Source organism: Herpailurus yagouaroundi, unplaced genomic scaffold (genome assembly GCF_014898765.1).
Source record: "Herpailurus yagouaroundi ecotype Mexico unplaced genomic scaffold, PumYag 188, whole genome shotgun sequence".
NCBI lineage: Eukaryota > Metazoa > Chordata > Mammalia > Carnivora > Felidae > Herpailurus > Herpailurus yagouaroundi.
In genome coordinates, this window is record NW_024412419.1 from 12,659,727 (window position 1) to 12,676,017 (window position 16,291).

Below are 16,291 nucleotides of genomic sequence, written 5' to 3' on the forward strand. Positions count from 1 at the left end.
GGTAGCAAGAGATAGACTTGGGAGAACGTCAGGAAGAGGCAGCCCCAGAACAACCCAGGATGTTTTGGCTTCTGCGCCGCTGACCAGCGGTCAGAGGTTCAGAGGGCATGTGGCTGAGTGGGGCTCCCTGCATGTCCCAGATAAGGGGTATCATGTGCGGTGGTGCTGGCTGTAACGAGTGAAAGGACTATTTTTACATAACAGAGGGGAAGATAATCCTACAGACGTGATGTAAAGGTCTGAAACATGTTGTACCATCTCAGGGACGCTGGCAAGTTATGTTGTTTATCCCAGGGGCACCTCATTCCCAGACACTCTTAGAGAGGCTTAGGAAGGAATTTGTAGGTTGCTTCTGACCAGGGAAGATTTTCCTGTACTCTCATGCTGTTCCATGACCTATGCAAGAATTTGGAAGCTCTCCTCGAGCGGGCAAAGCATGAATTTGGAGTCAGAAGAAAGGATTTTGATTTATGTCTCCATCATTGTAATGTCTACACCTTGGGCAAGTTACTTAACCCCTTGGCCCCTTGATTTTTTTTTTTCTGTACAGTGGGGATAAAGGTGTCTCCTCTTTCAATATTGAGCTTAGGAGTAAATGAAATCACACACATGCATGCTATTATTAATTGAAGGAACCATATAAGGGAGTTCCTACAGTCATGCACACGCACACAAAAAAAACAGGGAATGAGTGAAAAGCTCATGCAGATTTCCACAATGTCATCTTACTAGTAAACTCCAAAACAACTACAAACAATTTACTAGCCACTTTTATGTTAAACCCTACATGTGTCCTGCATTGTGAGGGTTAGAAGGTCTGGAGCAACGTCATTACCCCTGATGACCAGGCTTGTACAAAGGGGCAGGTACTGAGCAAGGCCAGATAGCAGGTGCTGAGATTCCTAAGTGTACCTGAGTCATCTCCCAATCGTCTTCAGTCAAACTCATATGTACTGACTCATTATTATGTTCCGGACCTTCTCAGATAAATGACTTCATGAGCGACAACAACCGAGGGAGGAGGTGTTTATAGATCTAGTTTGCAGATGAGGAACTGTAGTCTCTGTCAGGTAGAGCGATTTTTCTGGTATTATATCGTTAACAAGTGGCAGAATGAAGAAATAGACCATAAAAAAGCATGCATTGCCCTGCAATAGAAATACAGGTGCTCACAAGTTTAAGTTAGATGTCTGGAGCCTCTGGCCTTTTAATTTTGTGAACACAATCCATACCCAAGGCTGACATTGTCTTTGAGGCAGCTGTGCTGCGTGGACATCTCATCCTGGCTTGATGTGCGTCTTGCCACAGCATCACAGAGTATAGACCGACGTTCAAAATTAAGTGGGTTACCTTTCACTGAGCTCAAATGTGTCTTCCTCTAACTTACGCCCTTGGGAACTAGTTTTTTTTTTTTTGTTTTTGTTTGTGTTTTTCTATGAACCGAGGTTAATGGAACCTTGATTCTCTTCCTTCTGGACCACAGCTGGGCTCTGTTGCCCAGTGTCCTCTGCAGTTACTTGGGGACACGTACCTGAGTTATGGCTGAGGAAATGAAGACGAATGGTTGTGTGTCACTGCCGGCCTAGCCCAGGCACTTTGCTGACATTAGTGCCTTCATACTTTTTTCCCCCCTTCTTCCAGCTGAATGTGGGTGAGAAGGAGGTCCTGGCATAGTAGAGCCACAATGGGGAAGGAGTTTGGGGCCCCAGGATGACCAAGTGAAAGATAAAAACCCCATGGACATATTCACTGTCCCAAGATTATCAACATGAGCTAGAAGCAGCCTTTGACTTTGGTAGGCCACTACCTGTTAGTGCTTCATTCAATAGCTGTGTTGAGCTAACTTGTGCTTATGTTTAATTTCATAGCAGAGAGTTCTAGCTCCCATGACTAATATACCTGGGACAGAAAAGTGTATCTCCCAAGCATGCCCATGGCTTTCAAAACCTCTACATCATGCTGCGTAGATTGTATCTGCAAACACGTCCTACCATCTACAGTTAATTTATATAAAACCTGTAGGGCTCCAAAAGACAAAATGAGGAAAAATACAAACACATATACCATGTTTTCTAAATCTTTATTTACAGCTTAGAGCACATAAACCGGCATTTGGTAGGGGGTCAACTATACTCTGATGACTTTATCTACCCAATGGATAGAGAGTGGAATTCTTTTTGTAATAGATATTTTTTTTTATTTTTTAAATTTTCGTTAACATGCAGTGCAATATTGGTTTCAAGAGTAGAATTCAGTGATTCATCTCTTACATACAACACCCAGTGCTGATCATAGCAAGTGCCCTCCTTAGTACCCATCACCCATCTAGCCCATCCCCAGCCCACCTCCCTCCATCAACCCATAGTTTATTCTCTATCATTAAGAATCTCTTGTGGTTTCTCTCTCTTCTCTTTTTGCCTCCCTCGTCCCATACATTCATATGTTTTGTTTCTTATATTCCACATATGAGTGAAATCATATACTATTTCTCTTTCTCTGATTGACTTATTTTGCTTAGCATCATGCATTCCATCCACATCGTTGCAAATGGGAAGATTTCATTCTTTTTGATGGCTGAGTAATATTCCATTGTATATATACATACCGCACTTTCTTTATCCTTTCATCAGTCAGTGACGAAATTTGGCTGTTGTTGATAATGCTGCTATAAACACTGGGGTGCATGTGCCCCTTCGAATCTGTATTTTTGTATCCTTTGGGTAAATACCTACTAGTGTAATTGCTAGATCGTAGGATAGTTCTATTTTTAGTTTCTGAGATTGGTGTTCTTTGGCAGGTTTCTCATTTGTGCACATTTATGGGCCAATGTCCATGGATGGCTGCACTCACCACAGAGAGACCTTGAACATTACATTTTGCCAAAGGAATACACTGTCTTATTTCTGGCTAAAGGAAGACAGGAGAATAGATACTAAAAATGGTTTTCCCCACCTGTTCTATTTTCCTGGAGATTTGAATTCTAAAATTTAAATTCTGTATCCTTTAAAAAAAAGGATTTTCTAGATAAAACTTCCAAAATTCTTTTAGAATGAGCGTCCTAGCATGGCCCATCTGTTCACCCTGTGTTATTAGGTGTTGCCTTCCTTTCAAAAGGGCCTGGGTGTGCAGACTTGAGCTCTGATGTGGAGAGGACTCTTTTGCTTTCAAAATTTACCAGGTCTTTACTCCTATATGTCAGACATGGGTCTATGCTCTTCACACACACACACACACACACACACACACACAAACACTAAGCAAACAAACTGCAGTCTTCGATCTCTGAGCTGGTCATTTGGAAGTGACGAGCGTCATGCCAGTAGGGGTGTTTGGACAAACCTGCACATCCATGAGTCTGTATGTTTTCAGATGTTCTCTTTCCTTTTCATAAAGTTGTTTCTGGGCATCGACTAAGTTCCAGTTATAGTTGAGGTTGTATTGTGGAGGCCTACAAATGTGACAATTCTTATTATTTATATTTGACCCTTTCCCAAAAGATCTATGGTAGTTTACAAAGATGAAATAATAGAACAAGTTAAAAAAAAATAAGACACCATTAGAGGCACATGATTGTTAACACAACAAACCTTGCAGAGGTAGAAGAGTAATCTTAATATCCAGTTGCAAATTCTAATGCCCTGCATGGTCACTTATGTTGACCTGCAGTTCAGCCTCTGAATTGCCTTATAGCAGTGGAACGAAACGTGTGATCACTTATACCATTCAGTCACACCTGATGAACATACATCAGTTGCTCAGGAAAAGTGCTAGAAATGAGACCAGGATAAATTCCCCCCCAGAGGGCCCCATGAGACAATTCACTGTTGTTCTTTTTTTCTTTTTTCTTTTTCAAACGTTTATTTATTTTTGGGACAGAGAGAGACAGAGCATGAACGGGGGAGGGGCAGAGAGAGAGGGAGACACAGAATCGGAAACAGGCTCCAGGCTCTGAGCCGTCAGCCCAGAGCCCGACGCGGGGCTCGAACTCACGGACCGCGAGATCGTGACCTGGCTGAAGTCGGACGCTTAACCGACTGCACCACCCAGGCGCCCCGACAAGTCACTGTTGTTCTGAATCAAGTCGACCATAAAGTTTTTGCAGTACATATAATGGGAAGAATATAACATCTCTTTGTGTCTGGCCCTGTTATAACGCCCAAGCACTCTTTGTAGGACAGAAGGGGATGAGGGCCAACATGGTATTATCTAGGGACATAGCTTTATAATGATCGGATGCTGCAAGAGTTTTGATGAAATAGATGTTCTGTCTCACAACCAAGTCTGTGTATTTACTGTCTGTAAAGGAGCTTCTGGTAGGTCTCAGAGAACAGTAGGGGTTATACTCTAGTCCCTGACTGGAAGAATCCCAGAGCTTAATATATGTTTGGGATGCCAGTCTCCTTGTCATCCCTTCCCACGTTCAAGCCCCAGGTTTCTAGAGATTTCATTCTTTCCTTTGTCTGTCATCAATGCCTGCTGTTTGGAGAACATCTACTGGTTATTTGAGAACCAATCTCTGTATAACTCCCCCTCCAGTGCCCACGTAAGGGGTCCACTCATGGTTCCAGAAATCATTTTAAAATTTCTGCTCAAAATGCCACCTAATAGTATCTCACATAGTCTTTCATAATCTCACATTGAAAGGGCTGTGGAACTCCTGTGAGACTCTGGAAAGAAATTCCAGCAGCTACAACACTAGCAGATACATTGAGGATCTTGGTTTGTAGTTGGCAGGCGTTGCCCTTGAAAGAGATCAATGTGACTATCCTGGAGAGAAGATGGGGAACCACCATGCTTCTCCCCATGGGCTGCATCCATGAGGGTTTGAACCCTCAACGGCTGCACCCTGAAATTCTACACACCTGTTCTCATGCTGTCTTTTGAGGTAACCCACTTCCAAAAAAAAGACACGTCTTTTTTTTTTTTTTTTCAGCATTACTGCTCTCTACTTTCCTCATCAGAAGCTTCCATTTACTATCTGGAAAGAGAGTCTGATTCTTAGAAAATGAAAGACAAGTGGCAGAAGGGACTTCGCCAAAGAAGGCTGCCCCCTGAGTGGTGTAAATGTCCAAAGCAAAACATGGTGAATGCAGACAGAAAAGACCTGGAGTGGTGGTCCAAGAAGGAGCTTCAACTTGTGCTCATGGGGAGAGACAATGATTTAGGAACTGAAGAAAAGTTCCTTCACATGAAAAAGCAAATGTTAAAATCAGCAGCCAATTGCAAACTGCTTGAATTCACAACCCCGAGATCAAGAGCAGCATGGTCTACCGACTGATCCAGCCAGGTGCCCTGTTTCAAGATGTTTTTGAGTAAAAGAACGTGGGGGACTTTTTTTTCCAAATATTAAACCTTCCAAAGCTACAATCATTAAAAACATTAAATATGTGATACCAGTATAAGATTCAACGAACATTTTAATGGGCACAAGATACCGCCTTGGAGCAGATGGCAGCATACAATAAAAGTACCATCACAACCCCACGGAGAAGCAGGGGTGCACGTAACAAATGGGGTTAGATTTAACATTATGGTTTTAGGAAAGTCTCCCAGAGGGGTCTTGTTTTGAGCCATGGCCGTTGGTCGAAATTATCACAGTAAGAACAAAATATTCATGAATTTCCTAAGTTCTGAATTGTGCACTCGAGACTCAAACTCATCAAACTCTTTCATGAACCCTTACCAGTAATAAAGTTTAATCCTTACCCCCAACACTTTTCTTTGAGAATAGAAGGTAAGAAACACCATAATAGAAAGAGGTTTTGTAATATTCCTTCTCAGCTGTAGGTATTACCCAATTTGGTTATAAAGTGTGATGAGTCTATAAATTGAATACATACTTTATCTCCACGGGGCCCCCAGATATTTTTGTCCAGTATGTTCTTAATAGTTTTTTATTCTTTAGATTTTTTTAAGTGGTCCCCTGAACAACTGATTCAGAAGTATGCTGGCAGACACACATATTTAAGGATCTTCGGTGTATTTAAATATTACTCAATGGGAAGAAACACTAACATCTTTTCTCTCTTCTCTCTCAGCCTGCAGTGACTAATTCACTCCTGTAAAGCATTCACAGTAATATAGCTAAAAAGAAATATCTCCAGTTTATGAATATTTCAGAATGTTTCTAATTTTGTTTCCATTTCTTATGAGATCTCCCATTCCTAAATTCATTAAACTTAGTGATTAAACAGTAAACGTCACACTGGCCTTGTGAAGGGAAAATGCAGCTCAGAGCCACAACAGTTTAATTCACAAGGCTTTCCTGAGAATGTGTGGCCAGGCACCCAGAAATATGTGGTGTAGAGTCTGTGAAAAACCACACTCAAGGCTCAAGCGAGTCTCCACACTCTTGTCCAAGCCTCCTTGGCCAATGTAATGCCTGGTCTTCTCTGATTATGGGTTGCTTGTTCAACCTCAAGCCAAAACTTTTCTTTTTTCTTTTTTTTTTTTCTGTGAGAAATGCCAAGATCTTGTGGGAATCAAACCAAAACTCCAGTCTTGGTCTCTGACACGTCATTCCCAACCATAATCCATAGACACAGTTCTTTCCACTTTAAAACTGGGTAATCATTAACCTGTTTTTGGTGGAGGAGAGGGAAGAAAGTGGGGAACACTGGTCACAGGAGTGAATTCAATGCCAACACTAATTTCTAATTTTAATTTAGACCAAAAAAAAAAAAAAAAAAAGGAGGTTTCCAAGGGTTCTCACTCTTTTGAAACTTTAAAGATGGAGAAAATGCACCACTTATGGTTAACAGTGATGAGTTTCATCTGACTAGGGCCATTCTCTTGACTTCCCTTGCTCAAGGAAATTTCTACTTGGGAAAAGAAAAAGTACAAACCAGCCTTGGGAAAGTCATTGCTTTCAGCCATAGGAAAACAGTGACATATTTTCATTCTGGCCTTTATATAGAAGAGAAAGTTTGATCTCTAAGTTATAGGCATTTTATTATATTACCTGATCATAACAGGATAAAACCTCCACTTAGAAGTATGAAGAATCAGGACAATGACACATGTCAGCCTTTCATGTCTGCTATTAAAGCTTTGGTCACTCTGCATAATTAATCTCTGTTCTTAGCAAAGGCCTGGATAACTCATTGCTTAGTAGTAATCCCTTTGAACCGGTTCTCCTTTTCAATTGATTTGGCTAGATTTGGCCTATGTGTACCATTCAGGTGCCATCCATTCTGTAGAACCCCTGCTATTCATTGATCTCTGACTATATGCCATGCATTGAGCTAGGGCTTTGTATACATTCTTTTGTTCAATTCTCACCACGTTTGAGTAGGTTTTATAATTTCCAGTTCACATATTTAAGAACAAATAACCAATCGTGGTTTTGAAAAGAAAGTAAGTGGTTTTGTCTACTGGATTCACCCATTCATAATGAGGTGATGGATAGGCGGGAGAAGATTTAAAAGTGCTAGCTACTTCCCTAAATAGGTGCAGATGACAATATCTTAGAACAAATGTTACTTATGTGACGAATCACCGGCATGCCTTCCTAAGTTATAGAACAGTAAGGCCAGTAGGTACCATTGGCTTAGGGGATGATTCAACAGAAACTTCTGGGCTTGATTGAATCCACTCACTTGTAGGATGAGTGCTGGCATAGGAAACACAGACAATAACCTCCACACTCTAAGACTCTCAGTGTGGCCGATGGTAATGGTGAGTGGGGGTATAATGCTGAATAAGTGGTTGGTGGCGTGGAACTCTGAGTCCAATGATGACCAATGGAGCTGCCTGCCCAGGCAGTGGCACTGAAACTCTTAAGATGAGAAAAGCTATGAAGAGAGGACACATCAATAAAGGCATCTTGGAAGAGGTGGGGTTTGCCCTGGCCCTGAAGCCTGCTTTATCTGGAGCAAGACATCCTGACTCTAACTGCCTTTGACAGCAAAGCAACTATCCTAATAAAGATGCCTCAAAAGAGCGGGCTCATTGTGCCTTGGTGCCCCGGCTCCAGCTCTGCCTCTCTGTGGTTTCTCTCAGCTGTGTCTTCCTCTGAGCTTTGGATGGCAGCATGATGACACAGTAGTTCTAGGAGCCAAATCCAGGCGGGACAAAACCCCCAAGAAAAACAGGACTTTCTCTTTTTCTGCCTCCTTTTTAGGAGCAAGGAGAAAATTCCCAGAATTCCACCCAGCAGAGGTTTCCTTATAACTCATTGACCATAATTACATCACATGCCCAATACTACACCCACCCTTGGCAATAGGAGGGAAATTACCCTGAATGGCTTGTACCAATTAGGATTTATTCTTGAAGTGGGGTTAAGGTGGGCTTAGGAGGGGGCCACTTTTTGAAAATAATGTGGGTTCCTTTAGAGAGACAGACCAGAATGACACTGTGCTGTAGGCAACTAACTGAGTATATCATACACATAATTTGTTTTACATAATTAGTGTAGGGAGAAGACATTCTAACAAGGAACAAAAGTGAGGTTGCCTCATTTGAGGGGGAATGGTTAATCTGGCTGGAGTCTGAAGGCATGATGGAGAGCTACATCCACAGAAAAGGGTGGAACCTGGGTTGATAGTATCCTCAGCCTGGAGCGTTCCTCAGAGCTTTGACGTGAATGCTTCATGTGCCTCTTGAGTGCATATATCGGGTGCTAATGTACCTCTAGTTAATTGACATTCTGCTTGAAGCTGGGATGGGTATTTTGGATAATGGCGAGTTAACAAACTGAAGACAGCCCATATCAAATAGGCTAAGGAAACTGTCAGAGTTAAGAGACCAGTCAGCTTTTGCCTTCCTTCCAACGATCACTGCCAACTTGCATGAGGCCAGGTGACTTTTCTGCATCTTCTTCCTCTTCACGGGAAATGTGTGGTCATCTCGTTCTCTGGCAGTCTGGTGACAGCAGTCTTCCCAGTTGGAGTCAATGTGGTACCTTCCTAGTTAAGTTTTGTTTTGAACATGGCACTACTTTGGTGCTCCCAGGCGTGGACAAGACATGGCATCTGATGAAGGAAAGGGGACGCTGTCGCTGCCTTGTGTTCATGTGGTGTGTGGTTTGAGACTGTGTTGAGAGAATGGATGGGACGGACTGTTTTGAGAAGCTGAAAACCTGAATGACAAAAAGGTAGTTATGATACCAGAAAACTTCTGATTTCCCACAAATACTTCATCTGACGCTCTTACCAACTGCGAGAGAAAAGGAGGGAAAGTTTTCTCAAAGGAATCCGAAGCTCATAGCAGACAGGTAGATTTTCCATGGTCACACAATTTGTAAATCATGAAGCAGACAGTAGAATTCAGGTCCCCTGACTCTGCCCTGTGATCTTTCAGCGACTTCTCAGCAATGAGCTGAGGCAGGTGTATTAGTTATCTGTTGTGATGTGCCTAATTTTCCTCAATAATGACTTAAACAGTATTTGTTATCTCACAGTATCTGTAGGTCAGGAATCCGGGAGCAGATCAGATGAGGGGTCTGGTTCAGATGAGGTCATAGTCCAGCTGTAGACTAGGATAGGTCTGGCCCAAGGCTTAACCAAAGCTGTAGGATCTGTGTCTATGCTTAGTCACATGGCTTTTGACAGAAGGCCTTGGTTCTTTCCTGGCCATTGACAGGCAGCCTCAGTTTCTCACCACATGAACCTCTCCATAGAGCTTCTTGAGTCTCCTCATGACATGGCAGCTGGCTTCCACCTGAGCAAGCGATACAGGAGAAAGACCAAGAAAAGTAGCTGCAATGACTTTTATGACGTACACTTGGAAGTCACGCTCCATCATTTCAGCCACATTCTGTTTGTTAGGCAGTTAATAAGCATGGCCCACACTCAAGGCAAGGGGATTTAATCTCTGGCTCGTGATGGGAGGAACATCAAAGAATCTGTGGCTATATTTTAAAACCACCATAGCAGTGAAAGTGCAGCCTGTATCCTGACATCTGAGATGAGTTCACTGTAGAGAAATTATTAAGTCTGAAGGCATTAGAATACAAAAGTGACAATTCTCACCCATAGTAAACTCAGATGGTTCAGTAGGAAATATGGTGTTGGGAGGAGGGGTTGGAATTTGACTAAGGCTTATCAGTAAAAAATTTCAATGATGTTGATTCCATAGCTATGGATGAGTGAGGAGGGAAAGCATCTCTCCTATGTGGGATGGTGGGGAGTGGGTGAAATTCCCTGCAGCCCTGGTAACACCCCATAAATACTTACTATTATAATCAGAATAACACTTCATTCCTATTTCCGCTGGCCGTGTGGCCATCGAGCACTTAGGTTTCTGTCTCAGTAGAGACACTTTCCATGATCAGAAAATACAAGATTTATAAGATTTCTTCTCTTCTCTTCTCTTCTCTTTTTTCTTTTTATTTGAGTTTTTAGTTTAATTCCAGTTAGTTAACATACGGTATTATATTGGCTTCAGGTATACACTATAGTGATTCAACAGTTCCAAGATCTTTTTCTAGTGCAGCTGACCTTTGAACCAGGGGAGATGGGGAGGGGCGCTGACCTCTCACACAGTCAGAAATTCACGTATAACTTTTGGTTCCCCAAAAGCTTAACTACTAATAGCCTGTATTGACAGGAAGCCTGACGGATAACATGAACAGTTGATCAACAAGTATTTTGTGTGTTATGTGTGTTAGAGGCTGCATTCTTACAATAAAGTAAGCTAGAGAAAAGAAAATGGTATTCAGAAAAACATAAGAGAAAATACATTTACAGTACCAGACTGTATTCATAAAAAAAAAAAAATTGACTCATAAGTGGACCCAGGCAGATCCAACGTGTGTTGTTTCAGGGTCATCTGAGCTCTCTTAGCCGTTTCCAAAGTTCTGGAGAGAGCCTGGCGTTCTGGGACCTGAAAGGCAGACACAGAGTGGTACCCTCACCTTCCCCCACAGAAGCCCCAGTGAGGGCTTTCAATCCAACGGCTTCATCCTGGGGAACTTGGAGAGAGAGCTGGCAAATACTCTGAACAGATAAAAGATAATTGAACAAGGAGCGAGTAGTAAACGGTGACAAAGTGCTATTTCCATAATAAGCTTATCTGAGTAAACTTTCTCAGAGCCCCAGAGTTCCCGAGCAGGGTGTGGATTTGGCAATAGTAAAGAAACAGGCCACGCCAGGAATGTCTGGGGGGCTAATGAATGCCCCTGAAGTGGTTGACGTTCCTATCTCTGCTTTGGATCCCGGCCACCTTGACGCTAATGTCAGCCGGTGTTTAATTGGCAAACAGGGCTTCAAAGGGTTGCAGGGCCCTGCTCCCAGGGCCCTGGGGCCTGTTAATGTTTAATTGTCATGTGCAAGGGCCCACTAGCTCTCGGTAGATTTGGGCGTTTTATTGCACTTTGAAAAAGCAGTATTATGAGTCTCCTTCTTGCTCCGTGGGCATTTTTACAGACATGCCTTAGGGTCACATGTTGCCTAATCTAAACTATTGAGTAGCAAAGGCACCCAGATATTCAGCAGGGGTAGTAAGTGAGTCACCTTCAAGCTGGAAATAAATACTCCAGATTTACTACATTTGCCCTAAAATCAAGAAGTATCCAGGGAACATCTGGAATGTCAACAGAAAAAATTAAATGGGTTAGGGATTTGAGGCGGGGGTGGGGAGAAGGAAAAGTCACAGATGCGCAGCTACTGAATGGCCAAAATCATACAATTCTGCCGCGGGGTGGGGGGAGCGTCTGCCCTCCTTGGAGCCGGCTCTGGTACTCATGACTCTGCTGGAAATGCAACGTTTCTGTGTGTTGTGTTGTGTTGTGCTTTTTGTTGTTTTTAAAATTTCTGCTCTTGAAAAAGGCTTATCTGCCGTAGAGTGCTCATATAATTTAAAAAGTCAAAAGAGACTGCCTTAATAAGTTTATATAACCTTCATCTAATTACAGAGGGAAGAAATAACAGGAGACAAATACATTTGCCCCCCCAACTACATGGAGACTGTGAATACAAGAGTAGCTTCCAACTCCCAACATTTGAAAAGCTCTACTTCGAATTGAATATGAGTGATTTCTTTGAATTGTCAACTCAATTCTATTTAATTGAACACATCTTCCTTGAGTGCTTACTAAGTGTTCATATGAAATAATTTCTTTAGTTTTGAATTAGTGGCTTTTCCGGAAATGGTTTCTTTTGCTGTACGGTGGAAATGTATCAGATTATTGTTTTAATTATCTTTTTGCTGATTGTGAATATCTCTCTAAGGAGGAATGTAAGGAAAAATCTCTAATTACACCATTGATATCAGAATGGCAAAGCATATATTTATGTCGTTTGTTAATTTTGTATGTCACAGCTAAAGACTGAACATCAGCTAAGGTCGACAGTAGCCAGAAGGTTCTGGTAAGCATCAGGAAGTAGGTGAATAATACATAAAAAATGATACAGCAAGTAGAAAGCATGTATATGCTTTATATGTTTAGATTGAATGAAAATCTCTTTGTTCTCCCTTTTTGCTCATTTCTGCTTCCAAAACGTAGTCAGGTTTTCATACCACGGTCTCTGAGAAGCATGGTGTACGTAACAGAATCACGCCTAGGATCGTGGGTCAGGGCTGATCAGCATGCGGTCAGGTTTTTTTTTAAGGCAACGACACTTCACGTCTTTCAAAGGATTTCATCTCTTTTCTCTAGTTGTCTTGTTTGCCTCAGTCCTGCGTCCTTCCCTCTCTACTGCTGACTTAGCAATTCCCCTCCTTTGCCAAGAGGAGAGCAGACAGCGCCCTCCATTCAGAGCCAGCACCCTGAAGTTCAGTCGCGTTCGGCGTTCCTGGCCCCTGGGCTCCAGCCTCTTCTGAATGCAGATTCAGGAATAACCTATTATGCATGTGCCCTCCAAATCCATATGCACAGTTAATTAGTTTAGAGCCCTAAAATGTTATGTGATTCCTTTCTTAATAGAAATGAGAAGTGGTAAAGACGGGAGGCCTTTATTCACACTTTATCAGCTCTTTTAAATTAAGGGGTATATTATTCTCTGGATAGATTTACAGGAACAACCATTATGCGCCTCACTCCTATTATCATTAATGGTGGTAAATGCATGCACGCACAAGCAAAGCACTCGGGGGTTTACACAAGAGGCCACTCTCTTCCTTCTATTATTAACAATTCCTGCTGCAGATTTCTTAAATATCTGCAAAATGAAACAAAACATTGTTCAGGATTTAAAGACTATCTGGGTCTATGTTTTTCAAAGGAAATTGGAATGGTACATTACAAAGGTTTGCAAATTTACTTTATGATAGCAAATGATTATGATGCCTGCTTACCCTCCAGGAACTGCTCCGGGGGGGGAAAAAACGCAGGGGTGGGGGACCCATCTGAGGTTTTCCATGTCAGCACAGTAGAAAGCTCTGCTAGGCGGGAATTAGCATCTTTAGCCTGTTGGCTATTTTCTTGCAGTGTTGACAAAGTCAGGATTAATGGCTGACAGAGACAGAAAACAGAAAAGTCGGAGAATAGACCATCTTTCCAACGACAGGGAAGAAGCTGTTATCTATCCGTCCATTCATTCATTTATTTATTCACTCATTCCTTTGCTCTATATACGTGTGAAACACCTACTGTGTGCCAAACCGTACTAGGCAAAGAGGATGGCAGAATGAGGAGGAGAGATTTCGTCTCTGCCCCCGGGAAACTCACAATTTTTGAAAAGGTAGAAATTAAACAATTGATTGCGCAGTTAGTTCTGTTAGTATTGCCATGAAAGAGAAGTGTAGGGAGCAATAAAGAACTTGAATGAGAGGAGGGGAGAAGCAGGACAGGCACCTGGAGGGGTAAATACATGAGCGTCACTTGAAGGAAGTGAAACAGTTATCCCTGTGATGGTAGGTAGCTGAGGAAGGCCAGGCAGGAGGAACAACATGTGCAAAGGCCCAGAGGCAGGTGGGATTCCAATGCTGGCTCCGCCACTCAGTAAATAGTAGTAACAATGGCTGGTGCCTCCTTCCCAAACACCCTATAGAAGGGTGCTTTTGCTTTTTTTCTCCCTGCTGAAATAAAAGGGACGTAATGAGGGCTGCCACTTGCCAAGAATCAGTTTGCCATGAATCCGAAGCTGGCCTCCAGCCAAGTAAACTCTTAAGGTTTGGATTATAAAACTAGAAGGATCCTTGCTAACTCTTCCTACCCCTCTCCACCCCAGACACAGAGGACAAATCACCTTTGTGCTCCTTCTGACAGGGGTCAACCTCTGAGAGGTGGGTCTCGTAGCTCTCTGTACCTGTGCTTCTCAACTTGTCTGTGATAAAGACCCGATTTTTAAAACTTCTGCTATGAACCAATATTTTTTTTTTCAACGTTTATTTATTTTTAGGACAGAGAGAGACAGAGCATGAACGGGGGAGGGGCAGAGAGAAAGGGAGACACAGAATCAGAAACAGGCTCCAGGCTCCGAGCCATCAGCCCAGAGCCCGACGCGGGGCTCGAACTCACGGACCGCGAGATCGTGACCTGGCTGAAGTCGGACGCGCAACCAACTGCGCCACCCAGGCGCCCCTATGAACCAATATTTTTATAAAATATGATAAAAGTGCATTCCTGGGGAAATGATCGTGTACTTTGATATCACAGCTGTATCATTTACTATAAAATTTTCTAGAAGCTTACGGTCAGTTTCTGTACTAATCTCCTTGTGCATCGACAACAGTTTGCAGAGCGGTCCTCCTCTTAAAGATTAGGACTCTCCCTAGCCTTCAAATATTGCCTCATGGATCCGGGTGAGCCTATCATCTGAGAATGTATCTACAACTCTTGAAATTATTGACATTTCCTGACTGAGTCACTTCTTGGGCAAGAGGTTTCCCTGCATGACTCCCCACAGCAAGAAGCAGGATTTCCTTTGATAAACTTGCATCTCTAAAACCCTAAGAGACACTTACCCTAACTTCTGGTATTTCCAGGGCCGGCAGGGTAGTCCCCGATGGCCCCAGTTCATGGCTTTTTTTCCAAAGACTTCGTTGTCAATGTGGGAACTAAGATTCAAAAACCAGTAGATGTGGAAGTCTGGAAAATCTGGGCTGGGGTGGCTCAGCATTCACTCAGGGGCTGAAGAACCTGAGTGTTTGGAACAGGAGGTATGGGTAGGTTTGCGGTGCTGTGGCTGGGCCTGAGAGAAAGACAAGTTAAGGCAAGCGATGGACAGCAAGGCAGAACTGTGGTGGGGTCCCTGGCAGAGCTCTCTGTAGGCAGACTGGCCATGGGCTCTGAGTGTGAGCAGTCAGGAGCCTAGTCACTGGGAAGTCGGGGCCCTGAGTAGAAAGCAGCCCCTGAGAAGTGTCAGAGGAAGAAACCCAACTCAACTCCTCGGCCCTCTTTGCTGGCTTCTCTTCCTCCTTGATCTTTATCAATGTAGGGGACCATAATGCTCGGCTGGCATGTCTTTAACTTTCTTACTCTACACTCTCCCTCTAGATTATCTTGCTTACCCACATGGCTTCCATTATTTCATCAAAACCCATGACTTCCAGAGGATATTTCTTACATACAGTCTCTTCCAGGCTCTAGATTACATATCGCATTAACCTCTGACCCTTCGTGATGGGCTGAGTAATGTTTTCCCCAAAGATGACCATGTCCTAATCTCTAAAACCTGTGAATGTGTTATCTTTACATGGCAGAAGAGACTTGGCAGAAGGAATACACCCTGACTTTAGCCGATGAGTCTCATTCCATACTTCCAATCTCCGGAGTTGTGGGGTAAATCTCTTATAAAGGGTTCAGCTCCGTGTGGCAAAAGGAGAGTGTGGGAAGGTGACAGAGAGACGAGGCAGCTGGGACCAGACCATAAAGCCTGAGAACACCATGCTAAGGACCCTGGTCAGGCCGCATTCTCCTCACTGACCTAGGAAGGCAGGACCCTTCCTTCTCCTGCCTGGACCACCATGGCATGTAATTCACTTAGCAATGAGTAGGCAGGGTATGAACTATGGCCAATCAGGTCAGATGCTGGCCATAAATAGCTGCATATCCTGGCTGCAGATTAGCTCAGCTCCTAGCCCTAGCACATGGTGCCCCTCACTCCAAGGCTGAAGGGACACCAGGAAGGAACTACATGTTGTCATATGGTAAGAACAGAAGTATGGGAACACTCGTCTTCTGCAGTTACCTTCATCCATTAAAGGATTTCCACATAAAGAAAGAAGGGAGACTGGCACAGGAAAGGAGTCAGGGACCTGGGTTCAAAATCTGACGTCTAACAGACCCTGGGGAATTGAGGGAATTAGTTTTCTGTCTTGGATGTCCCTTTCCTTGCCCGGAAACAGAGTTAATCACACCTATGCTACAAGATTGTTGTGAGGTTCAAATGAGAACAGGTCTGAA

General features: G+C 43.1%; 1 long non-coding RNA gene across 2 annotated transcripts in view; it reads right to left on the reverse strand.

Moving 5' to 3' along the window:
• Positions 1-6,420: 6,420 nt before the first annotated feature.
• The window catches only part of LOC121044132 (uncharacterized), a 16,977-nt gene continuing 7,106 nt past the window's right edge, over positions 6,421-16,291 (reverse strand). For both annotated transcript variants that reach the window (XR_005797152.1, XR_005797151.1), the window contains exons 3-4: positions 14,851-15,077; positions 6,421-9,663 (exon numbers count right to left, since the gene is read on the reverse strand). This is a non-coding gene — a long non-coding RNA (uncharacterized LOC121044132). The remainder of the gene's footprint in view (positions 9,664-14,850; positions 15,078-16,291) is intronic.